The sequence below is a fragment of the Helianthus annuus genome, chromosome 5 (genome assembly GCF_002127325.2).
Source record: "Helianthus annuus cultivar XRQ/B chromosome 5, HanXRQr2.0-SUNRISE, whole genome shotgun sequence".
NCBI lineage: Eukaryota > Viridiplantae > Streptophyta > Magnoliopsida > Asterales > Asteraceae > Helianthus > Helianthus annuus.
Window position 1 is genome coordinate 109,242,332 of NC_035437.2, and position 13,283 is coordinate 109,255,614.

The window sequence follows — 13,283 nt, forward strand, 5'->3', positions numbered from 1 at the left end:
AAGAAAAGGGTGAAATGGAATCGGTGAAGTTAGATAATGAGAAGAAAGTTTGAATAAGAAAGTGTGAAGAAGAAGGCGAGAGATATGATTACTTCTTGCAGTGCATTAAATGGCAATTTCTTCTCCCCATGCAATTTCAAAATTCCCTCCTAAAGAAAACCCTTTTTTACTAATAATAAAATCAGATTATATATTTTAGATAGATTTATATATATATATATATATATTTAAAAAGGAATTATGACATCAGCGAGTACATGTGGCATAGCTTAAAAATTGACACGTAGGCAGTTTTACATCAGCTCATAATCTCTTATTATAGATAGTACTAGCGGTAAGACCCGTGTGCAAACACGGGTCGTTTCTTAGAAAACCATGCATAACACATATTTACAGAACATATAGATATGTGTATAGATATTTTACCAAAACGTGTTCTTTATTATAGCTAAAAGACAACTATATAATAGGTAAATATAAAAGATTTTAACAAACTTAACAAAAGATGTCTAACAAACTTAAAATTTAGATTGTGCAAACACGAGTGGTTTCTTAGAAAAACCATGCATAACAAATATAAACTATGATTATAGATATATTTATATAGACTTATAAATAAAATAAATAAATAAGTCAGTCAGTAATTACTTAAAGTTTAGAGTATAAAAACTTAAAGTTTAGATTCTGCTGAGTCTTGTTTTTCTTCCGTAAATGTCTGAAAAACCATTTTGATGATGTATTCTTCTTGGGCCTTCTCTTCTTTTGTTAATTCATCCATCTGCTTTTCTTTACTTCTTTGATAAAGGATGCTAGCATGTGGAGCAGTGGGTCTCCTGATTGGCAATTTTTGTTGTTTGACTGGAACCACTGCTTCCGGATAATCAGGCTTTTTAGGAGCAGTGGGATCTCTCTTCCTTAACTCTTCCAACTTTTTGCAGGTAGCAAACACCTTTTCTTCTCTCCACCTTGTAACCTGGTTTCTTGACCCATAATCAGCAGTTATCAGCTCTTCTTTCATTCTTTTTAGTTTCAGGGTCCTTTATGGTACATTTTTCTTGTAATTGGCCCAAACCGGAGGAGTTTGCTTTACGTTGTCTTGAATCATCTTTTGAATTCTCACTGTCTCCTCTTGCAGTTCACTGATGGTCCATTCTTTGTATTGATACTTTTCTGCCCTATACTTCTTGTATGTTATTATGTATTCAAGATAGTAATTTCTCATGCTTTCATCATATTTTTCTGATAATTTCTGACAAAAGACTTTTGAGAACTGCTCTAAAGTTCTAACTTTACTGCGCAGGTATTGATAATTTCTTTGAATCTCTTTGTCAGACTTTCCCTCTGTATCTCTTTTAGATATATCCTCTGCTTGTTGGGCCTTTATTTTGAGATATTCTTCTATATTTCTTGGCAAAGGATAACCTTGAACAGATGGGAGTTTCCTCTTTTCAGGATCATCTTCAGAGTAGAAAGATTTGATTTCCTCCCTGACTGCTGGAAGATCTAGAGGATATTGTGCTCCTGCAAGGTCAATGGCAGTGTTTTGATTGAAGAGTTGAACTGAAGATAATGGAACAGGGTTTTGAATGGTGACAAGGGACAGTGGTTGTGTAGATGTTAGAGTTGGGGAAGTGTCATCTTCCACTACATTGTTTGTTATCTTTCTCCTTTTGTGCTTTGGAGAAGTTGGTGGTGTATTTATGAGTTCAGTGGCAGAGATTGAAGTAGTTGGTATCTGATTAACACCTGTCGAAACAACTGGTTTTCCAACCACTGTGGTCACTACAACAGTTGATGTGTCAATTGTTGTTTTCTGCTTTTTGGCAGCTGGATTTTGTGATGGTGATATTGTTTTTGGTATGACAGTGGATTGACTGTGGGTTGATGTAGTAGTGATGGCAGTTGTTGAGATAACATTTGTTGAAACAACTGAAGTACCAACAACTGTTAATACAACGTGAGTTTTAACATCCGTTGGTTTGGAGGTTTGATGACAGGAACTTTTGCAAATTTGAGGAGTTTGTTTGGTGGTTTTGGAAGGTGTGGTTTTGCGTTGACTTACTTTTCTGGTAGGTTGTCTTCTTTTAAGTTTAGAAGTACCCTTCTCTTCTTTTTCCATCAAAACTTTCTTCTCCTCCTCAAACCTTTTAGATCCTTTCATGTTTGCCTTTAATGTAGCAAATGCATTTTGAGTCTCATCAACCTTTTTGGAACCATCTGGTCTTGGGATTTCTACCACAAGTTTTGACATTCGATCTGGTGGCATGTATAAACCATCTTCTTTTCCCTTCTTCCCTTTAATTTTCTCCCACTTTTTGACATCATCAGGATTTTCAACAAAGATGATTGAAGGAGGAGCAGTGCCAGTAGTTTGAAGCAGATGAGCTTTAATTGCTTTGATATCTGCTTGAGTATCTTTGTACCTAGCTTCCATGACATTTCTGACCATTTGAAGTTGAACTTCATGCTGTTGATCTGCATATTGTCTTTGTTTATGAAACAGAGATTGAAACAGATGTCATAGCTCAGCAGCAGATGGATCAGATGTTGCGGATGGTGCAGCAGTGGGTGTAGCCTTTTGAGCTTGTAATAACTATTGCAGCATAGTTTTGATTTCTCCAACAGATGTGTCAAGTTTATCAACCCTCTCCATCAATTCTTTGTACTTTAAACCATCACCCAAGTTAATGGGATCATCTGATTTCCCACCAGTGGTGGTTGTATCACTGGTTGACTTAGGAAAAGTTTCCTAAAAATCATCCACTGATGCCCCTTGTTCTCGGTACTGTGGACTTCTTTCTTCAGCAGAGCTTACCATTTTAAGGTAACCAGCGTATAATGGAAACACACCAGTGGACACTATGGTTCCCAAAGAAGAAATTGCCTTCAAGGGAATCTCACTAATGAAACTACTGTCCAGGTGTAAACCAGTGGGTTCAACAATAGTAGTAGCTGCTCCACTTGAACTACTGATAGGAATTACTTGTAATTCCTGCAGTGTAGCTTTCTCAACTGTAGGTGGGTTAACAGAGATAGAGACACAAGACTCAGTCACTTGTTGTGGTATATTCTCATTGACAGGTGATTGAGAAGAACCGATTTTTATCTGAGCTATATCAAGTGCATCCAACAGAGGTATCATTGATTGTGGTGTCCCTGTTGATACAACCTGATCCTTTTGAGAGGATGCAGGAGGAGTTCTAGGCTCAGGTTGAGATCTTTCTTCCATCTGCTGTGAGGAAGCAGCAGCAGTGGTTTCAGGTGACTTTTGTGTTATCACAGGTGTTACCTCTAGGATCTCGTCTTCCAGAGTCACCTTTTTGGCGGGTTTGGAGGGCTTTTGGATAGTTTTCTTTTTGATCTTTTTGGTGATTTTTTGTGTGGGTTTCACAGATGTGGTTGTGCTTCTGTGATCACCAAGAGCAGTGGGCTCAATAACAGGGGCCTGAGGAGCAGTTGTTACTGCTAAATTCTGCTCAGGTACCTCTGTTTGGGTTTTTAAAGGTTTTGACAGCCTTGTGAATGATTCAGAAGTTTGACTGTTTATTTGAATAGGATTTCCTTGGATAAGCACATGTGCATTATCCTTTGAAAATTTCTTTTGAAGATAAAAACTTAAAAACCTTGGAAACAATAAAAATGATTTTTTATTAACATTCTTAACCATATAATTGAAAATTTCCTGAGAGTAGTTAAAATTTTGTTCAGCCATGATAGCATAGCCCAGGTATTGAATTTTCAATGGTATTTCATTAGAAGCTGTTGTTTTATTTGACACACACATCAGGAGGGTATGGAATAAAAACCTCGGAGCAGGAGGAAAACTGCCCTTTTCTAAAGTATCCTTTTTCATTTCTTCTTCATACCCTCTCTTAGAGAAATCAGTTTGGTACTCTGTTTTTGGGGAAGAGCTTTTACCTGTAAGATCATTGATTTTAAAAACCTCTGAAATGGTTTGAGGTGTGATGACCAATGGAATTCCCCTTATTGATGAAGTAATAGCTAAGGTCTTTTTGTCCTTAGTTTCAAGCTTTGCATTTTTCTAGAACTCTCGTTGGGTATCCACGTAGATGGTTTTGTAGTAGTCCGCATTTTCGAACCTTTCTCGTTTTAGCAAGTCGTGTTGTACCTTCCATGTTTAGACACTTGTACTCTCTTTGTAATCTACTTTCGTTTCATTTGTAATTCGAGACTATTGATCATAATGAAAACGAAGGTATTTTATTCATGTTTGTGTTACACTTATGTGCGATTTTCACGTTTGAATGATATATTATCATAGACTCTCGATTCGTTATTACGCTCAATGCTCGTTAAACTAGTTGAAACTCGTAAAATAGTGAAACTCGAAAGCTTTGTGAAACGAATAAACGTTTAAAGATTTTATTTCGTTATAAATATGGATATTATTCAAATTATTTAAACTAATTATATTAATTAAATTAATTAAATTTTTTTTATTAATAACTAGTTAATCTCGTTAGATATTAAAGTTAGTAAACTAACTTAGTTAGTTTAAACTAAAATGTTAATTTTCTTTTAATATAACTTGGTTATTTAATAGTTCAGGGGTGAGTTATGCAATTTTTGAAAGTGTAAAAGTTGCAGGGACCATTGGGCAATATGCTGAAAGTATAAGGTTAGGTTTAAATATAAAAAAAAAAGAAATAAAAAGATGCAAACCGCAGGACTCGAACCCGGGTCAACATCTTCACACACACGCGCCTGACCAACTGAGCTGCTGGCTCTTTTGTGAACAAACCCAACACTTAAAACATATATTCACTCCTTTAAAATGGCTGATCAGCGCGACCAGCCTCATTTCTGCTCGTTTAAGCGCGAATTTTGTGTTTTTTTTGAGTTTTAAACATGTTTTAACATTAATTACTCAACTACAACCTAACCCAAACCTTCTCCTATAAATACCACACTAATCCAAGTCCTAACCACTTTACAAACTCATCTAAATCTCTCTCAAATCATCCAAAAACGCGGCTGCAAATTGGTGTTCGGGCAGATTCATCCTACTTCACAAAAGTGAGCATATCTCACTCGTTTCTTGACCGTTTTTGCTCATTCTTTTTCCTACTTGCTTGGTTAATCATGTAGTTTGATTCCTTGACTTCTCCTTGGAGAAATCAGACCTGGAATTGCTCCGAAATTGACCAAAAACTTTCTGTTTTGTTACAAACTTATGCAAACTTCATCCAACTTGTGTGAAACACATCTCAAACCAATGTCCTAATGCTTACAACCTCTCTTATGGTTGGTTAGGCTTAAAAACATGGTTGAGACATTTAAATCAGAGGTTAAAACCTCACAAATATTCTGTTTTAGTTAGGGTTTTACCCACAAGTAGTGTTCAAGCATGAAGCTTGATGAATGTGTGATGGTTGGACTAGCTTGGGCTATCCTTCATAGAAATCCACTCACTACTTGATGTTTTTCCATAGATTAGTTGTTGTTATTACATTATTACTTGTAAGTTCATGACCCTCCTTGTTGTTTATAACAACAAGTGTAGTGGTGAACAATAGAGGTACCTAAATGGAAGCTTGTTCTTCCTACCTCATGTATGAATTCTATGACACAAAGAGGTCCCTAAATGGAGACATTAATCTCCTACCTCATGCTTGAACCATAAGACTTTGTAATCTTTTTATTATCTAAATTATTTCATATGTATACCTAAGTAACTAAACTTGATGATAACTTAATAGTTACTTGTCAAGAATATGTTACATCATCTATGACCATGCCCTTGTTACGACTCTAATGGATCTTTGAATCCATGAAATCATACTAACTCTTTTGAGTTTTAATAGTGTCAAGAACAAGAGTTATGCGTACAAGATGATTATTTTCACTTATGTTATTTTCCATACATTTTAGACTCCAAATCTATAATCTTCCGTTTTCCCCAAACTCACACACCTATGTTTTCCTTGTGTAGAAGGACAAGGTGCTCCGAACTAATTCATCTACAAACTTGCTCTCGGAACTTCAAGTCACCACTTGTAAACCGTGAGTATACTCGAACCCATTTTTACTTTTAACACTTTGGGTGCAACATGTATTCTATATTAAACGCACATGACACTTGAAACTTATTTGAAACTTACTCTATCCATTTAAACATGAAACATGAAACTTGTGAATCTTGAGACTATTTTGTGCTATGTGAACGTTTAATTCTCGTGTGTAGTTCCGCCTTAACAATAGTAGCGCTATAGGAGTAATGCACCTCCCCGTTAGTCTTTGGGGTATTGTTAGGAGGAGACATATCAACCTCCCGTGAAACTTTGGGTTAGGTATTTTAACGCATTGGGAAACTTGGGCTATCACTTGGACTACGTAAACTAGCATGATTGAAACTATTTTATTATGTTCATGTTGGATATGAGTTTTATTCTAATATGCTATGTAAACAAACTTGTATACTCGCTCTTTGCTTTTGCATTGAACTCTATTTTAATACATGTTGCAGGTTGATTATTGAAGTATGGATGAATGATGAAACAAGTTAGGGTGGACTAGATACACACCTAGATTAATCTATCATTTTGTTTGTTATGTTATGTTATGAGACAAAGTTGTTATTTCCTTTTGAATTATGTATGACATTTAGTTTTGAAATGAAATTTGAATTTAATTAAATATTGTCACATAGTGTTATGACGTCTCTAGCAATCTTCACACTTCGTCTCATCCCGATGTTTCCGCCATTGGTTGGGGTGTGACAGATTGGTATCAGAGCCATAACTATAGAGAATTAGGAAAAATTTCCATGCTTTTGCCCTAATCTATAGTTCTAGGAATTTTGCCTCTTATTTGTTGTTTAAAACTTTGTACTCTACCATGCATGCTTCCTAGCTATACTTTTGATTAAATTTATGTGCCTTTCCTAAGGCTAACACGAATACACTTATGCTATTTTTATAATCTTGTAACACCAACGAGAAGAATTTACCAAAATAGGCGTGAAACCCACAATTTGGTAAACGACTCTCATTCTACCTTTAATCTATTTTGCACGAAATTTCACCATTAAGCTAGGAGTGACATCCACAACTTAATCGTAATTTCCATTTCAACTCTAGTGGACCCTCGTCAAAGTGTCAAAATTTTATTTTGATCGACGAGTACCAACCACATTTAGGGTACGAAATCGTCAAGTTAGGGGTGAAACCCGCATCTCGTCGATTAAGTCCCATTCCTCGATTTTTATTCTCGCCAAAGTCCCGAATGTTTCAATCATTTAGAGATGTGTAGTAACCGGAAGGGTAAGATACCGTTAATCGCTTCTCGACGAGAGTATCTTACTTATAGGCCAAAGCACAATATCTCTAAATCGAAAGAACTTTCGACCCACTTTGGAATAGTCGACGTTTCTCTACCCGAAACAATCCTATGTTTTATCGAGCCTCTCTTTTATGTAACTCAATTTATAGGTGATTTTATACTTGAACGTTCTTTCATTTCGAAATGTCGTTTTAATCATTTCGCACGTTATCGCAATCACAAACAATAATAATCCCTCGTGAACAAACTAAATTTACGATGCTTTCATTCATTCATGTTATGATATGTGGAATCCATGATTATGCTATATGAGATGTTTAAACATTTGTGCTATGAAACTTTTATGCAATGAGTCTTTTGTGCCATGAACCCTTTATGCTATGTGATCAATTTCATTTTTCTAAAACAAGCATTATGACCAAGTCTCACCTATTCGCTCTTTTGAATCTTAGATGTCTTCTCGTCACTCCAACGCGTCTAGGAAGTCAAAGTCTCGCTCCACCAAGAAGATGATGGCTTTCATGGCCGATCAATTTGCGCGTGTCGTTCCAAAGGTCATTTCCGAGATTCGAGCCTCTGAAACTCCTCACTCATCCGTCGACTCTAAGGTCGAAATTCGCAAACCCGCCTCGTTCAACTTTAAGCACTTCTCGAAATTCGCAATCCCAAGCCATTCACCGGCAATGATGGGGTGACTGCTATGCTCGAGTGGTTTGACAGCATAGAGGTCACATTCATCAATAGCGATTGCCCTGACGAACTCAAGACACGTAGCGCAACCGGGGTATTCCAAGCCCGCGCTCTTGAGTGGTGGTCGAATGAAAGAAACTTCCGTTCGAACGAGTTGGCTTATGCGTTGACCTGGGAGGAGACTAAGGCCCTAATGATGGATGAGTTTTGTCCTCCGCATGAGCAAAGAAAGTTGGAAGAAGAATTTTGGGTTTTAAAGCAAGTTGGTGATGACAACCTAGCTTACACCACCCGTTTCAAACAACTTAGCTTCATTGTCCCTCACCTTGTTTCAACCCCTGATCGCAAGAATAGCAAGTACATCAATGGTTTGCCCCCTACCATGCGAGACACCATCGAGGCAGCCAAACTCGATAGCATCGAAGCCATTTACCGATTAGCCGCGTCCTTGAACAACAATCGCGTTCGCGATAAGCAAGCCGCAAACCCTGTTTCTTCTAAGACAGCCCATCAAATTACCCAACAATCGAATAACAATAGGGGAAAGAAGCGAAAGCAATCCAACCCCGTTTGTAACGCGATTGTGCCGCCTGTTAACCCAAATCCTATCGCTCCTGTTGATGCCCCCAAGCCGTACACTGGGATTCACCCCAAGTGTACCACTTGTAACTTCCATCATCCCGCTAATGCTAGGTGTCGTCGTTGTGAAAATTGCAACCGTTATGGTCATACCATCAACTATTGTCGCCAAGGGCAGCCAGCTCAACCAGTTCAGCAAGCTCAGCCAGCTCAGCAAGCTCAGCCAGCCCTACCTGCTCCTCAAAACGCAAGACCCGCTAGGGCATGTTTCAAATGTGGGGATGTTAATCATCTTCGTCCCCAATGCCCTCAATGGATCCAAGAGCAGCAGCAGCCTCCTCATGGACGCGTCTTCAACCTAAACGCAAATCAAGCACGCAACGACAATGTTGTCGTTAACGGTACGTTTCTTGTTAACCATCTTTATGCTTCGATACTATTTGATACTGGTGCGGACAAAAGCTTTGTGTCCTTAGAATTCGAATCATTGTTAAAATGTGCACGCTCTAAGCTACCTAAGTCGTTTTCCGTTGAAGTCGCCAATGGCAAGTCTATCCTAGTCGAATCCATTCTCTTCGACTGTCGTCTCATTCTTAACGAGCACGTTTTCTCTATCGATCTCATACCCATGCAACTGGGTAGTTTCGACGTCATCATAGGCATGGATTGGCTTCAAAAGAATCATGCCGAAATCGCTTGTCACGAGAAATTCGTTCGCTTACCTCTTCCCTCTGGTGATGTTTTACACGTTTATGGAGACCGACCTTCAAGGGGACTAAAGCTGATGTCCTGCACACAAGCAAACAAGTACTTACGCAAACAGTACTTTGCCTTTTTAGCCCACGTTGTGGAAGAAAAAGGCAAGGGAAAGAGCCTAAGTGATGTTTCAGTGGTGCGTGATTTCCCTGACGTCTTCCCTGAAGAATTGCCCGGTCCTCCTCCTCCTCGATCCGTTGATTTTCGTATTGACCTCGTACCTGGTGCAACTTGTGACAACTGTGTTCTGTAAGCACCGTATAATGTAAAACAATGTTAGTTATCAATAAAACAATACGCTTTGGTGTTATTATATGTGTTCTTGTGTATAATGATTTTACAATTTGATTCGATTTCGACTTCAAACTTTAAATCACTTTCTGGAAGGTTATACGCAAACTGGTGCTTAAACGCAATCAGTTTAACGCGACGTACATTCCGGAACTGTGAAGAAAGCCAAACATACCCTAAATATCCCTTTCATAACTTAGAAATAAGTTTCGAAGGATTCGGTATGGCGAAAACATGTTTATTTAAACTAAAGAACTAATTACGACAAAACTGCGAAGCGAACGTTGGTGACCGCCCGGATAATATTTAAATCCCAAAAATATTATGTTATGACTAAAAATTTATTTTTAATCAGGTCTGTGTTGAAAAATAAATTGAAACGCCTAAAAACGTTCTTTTCAAGTTTAAGCGCGTACCGCGTGTTTCTGCGCAACACAGTGCTTATACTGCAAAACGCGGACAACGCAGCCAACTCTCGGCAACTGAAATTTATTTCAGTAATATTTTGGCAAGATTATTTTTATATAAAAATAAAAATAATTTAGAGCGCCATAAATCGGGATTTAAACGCTAGATAAAATACCCGGTATCCAATTAAATACCCGTTTTAGCCTACATATAGCATATTTATATAAAAACTAACACTTGGACCCCCTCCCCCATATAATTTTCGGTCATATCTATGATGGCCCCACCAAGATTTCTAAAATCCTACAAAGATCTATAATGATATTACTTAGATTTAATTTGATTTTGTCTAGATATTATAAGATATGGAAGATTGAGTTAGATCTTGTATGGATAATAAATATAACACTCCACCTCCTTCAAACCACATTCATCTCCTCCCTTCCTCTCTCTCCTCCTACAATCGTCCCCCATCTCTCTCTCTCTACCTTCAAATCTTCAAGACTTGTTCTTCATTCAAAGCTTTGAAGGTGATCCATGGAGGTTGCAAGTTGAAGGGCATTCAAAAGGAGCTTTGTTCTAGTCTTGTTCATCATCTTTCTCACCATCATCTTCACTAGAATTTCTACCCTAGCCTTGTGCTAGTAGTAAGTCCATTCATACTCTTGTCTCGCTTCGATTCTTGTTCGATTGTTGATTGTTTTTCACACACAAAAACTCAAACAGCTTGCTGAGTTGGATTTCCAGCCAACTTCAACAGGCTGTAACGGGGTCATTTTAAGTCGAAAAACGGAATTTCTAAAGCCTAAAATGAGTGTTTTGGAATAACTAAGCAAATGGCACTGGAATCATAATTTTTCGAGACCGTTTACTTGTTTTAAAAGGTTATTTTTGGACAGCAGCTCAAGCTGCATTTTTATTGCAGAAAAAGTATGACATTTTCGGAGTCACAACTTAAAACCTGAATAAAATCAACCCATGAAATTTTTACAGTAGATGGACACCGTTGTCAGGACAACCCTCCAACTGGAATTTCGTCAAACGGACTTACGGTTGATTTTTAGTGAATATTTCCGTAAACTGCGATCAGAATGGTAACAAATCTGATTACAGTCGAGAAAATGATTTTTTTATAAAATATGGGTAACAAATTGGACTTTGATATTTTTACACAATAAATTTTGGAACATATGTCATATTCTGTAAAAATTTGGAGATTTTTAGAAAAGGTTAACTATTTTATAAAAATCCTCGAAAACAGTCCAGTTTCGAGTTATAAAGCTGAAATGAAGTATGCAACGTTTTGTTTGTCGATATGTCGATTTGGTGATTGAAAATGAACTATTGGTTTCATATAAAAGAAAATGATATGCTATTAAAGCATGGACACCTCTATTTATAGAGGATACCCTACCGAAATTTTCCGAGAATCCGAACACTTAGTAAAATATTAGAGAAAGTAGGTACGAAATAGTTGTCTAACTATTTTTCTAATATCGATAGTTAAGTTAAAATAATTATTATTGTTTTAACAAAATAATACCTAAGTAACGCAAATCAAAACACTAAACTCTAAGCCAAGGCACGACCCGCTCGTCTAATAGACATTAGTACGTTGTAGGTTGTCGTGTAGCGGACAGGGTTTGAGATTCGATTCAAGACGCACTACTGTGAGTACATAGTCCCCTCTTTTACTGTTTTCCAAACATTTTGGGGTGAAACACATGTGCCTACTTGTTACTTTCATGATTTCATGCTTTTATATCATATACTTGCTATGTTCATTAATACATCGATTTACATGACATTTTATACTACGTATGTTCATTTAGTGCATACTTAGTACATTGTTTTACATGACATCTTCATGCTATGTATGTTCATCATACTTAGTGCATTTGTTTTACATGACATTTCACGCTATGTATGTTCATCATACTTAGTGCATTTATTTTACATGACATTTCACGCTGTGTATGTTCATCATACTTAGTGCATTTGTTTTACATGACATTTCACGCTATGTATGTTTATCATACTTAGTGCATTTATTTTACATGACATTTCACGCTATGTATGTTCATCATACTTAGTGCATTTGTTTTACATGACATTTCACGCTATGTATGTTCATCATACTTAGTGCATTGTTTTCACATGCTTACATTTTGGGTATGACATTTGGATTGTTTAAGTGGGACCATATACATTCATTAACATTAGCTACGCCGCTCGTTAGTAGGTAATGGTACCATAGGAATTGACAACTCCCGTTCCTGACATCCTGGGTATGTTTGGATGGAAGGAATGACCGAATTCGATTAAAACATTTAGACAGATAGACCTTTAATTTGTTTAAAGGTTTATCACCACAGTTGCAAGGCTTGGATGTATGCATTTTCACAATACCGCATAAATGTCTGTATTCATTATAGCATGCATTTTCCACAAAACATAACATTGATTTAAACTACGTTTTACTTCAATGCATTGTTTTGTGCATTTTTACCTATGGTGTAGTTGATACATATATCACTTGCCATGCATGACATTTTGTTTACACATTACATGAATTGACATTTGACATAAACATTTTGATATTGACATATACATTTCATAAACATTTCGACATAAACATTTTGACATGGTTTTCACAAAGACATTTGGCAAATGGTTTAGACATGGGCAATTTACATTGGTGGTTTGTTTGGGTAAGTGATTTGAGTAACGAGACGTGTGTAATGTGATACAAGCATGGTGGATACGCTGCTGGTACTTCCTATATATAAGTGCTTGTATTATATTACATGTCGTAGCATTATTTAAATCATTCAATTTGGACCTATACATTTTATACAAAGAACAGATTTTCACAAGACAATGTTTTACAAAACAGTTTATTTTATACATCTTATTTTACTTGGTTATCCTTTTAACCATACATTATTCTTTTACTTGTACATATATATATCTATCATCGCTTTTCAAATGATTTATAAAACAAAACATTCTACAAGGATCATGACTGACTTTTGTTAAGCAACTTTTTCTAAACCTATAAGTCATGAATCCTAAATCAATAAAACCTATGTACTCGCCGACATTTTTATGCTGACGTACCTATTTTCATATGTGTTTCAGGAGATGATGCATAGGATTGATCAAGATACACATAGGCGGACTTGGGCCTTAGTGACAATAAAAAATGCAAGACAAGTTAATTTTGTTATACTTAATTGTTTGTTAAGACATTGTAA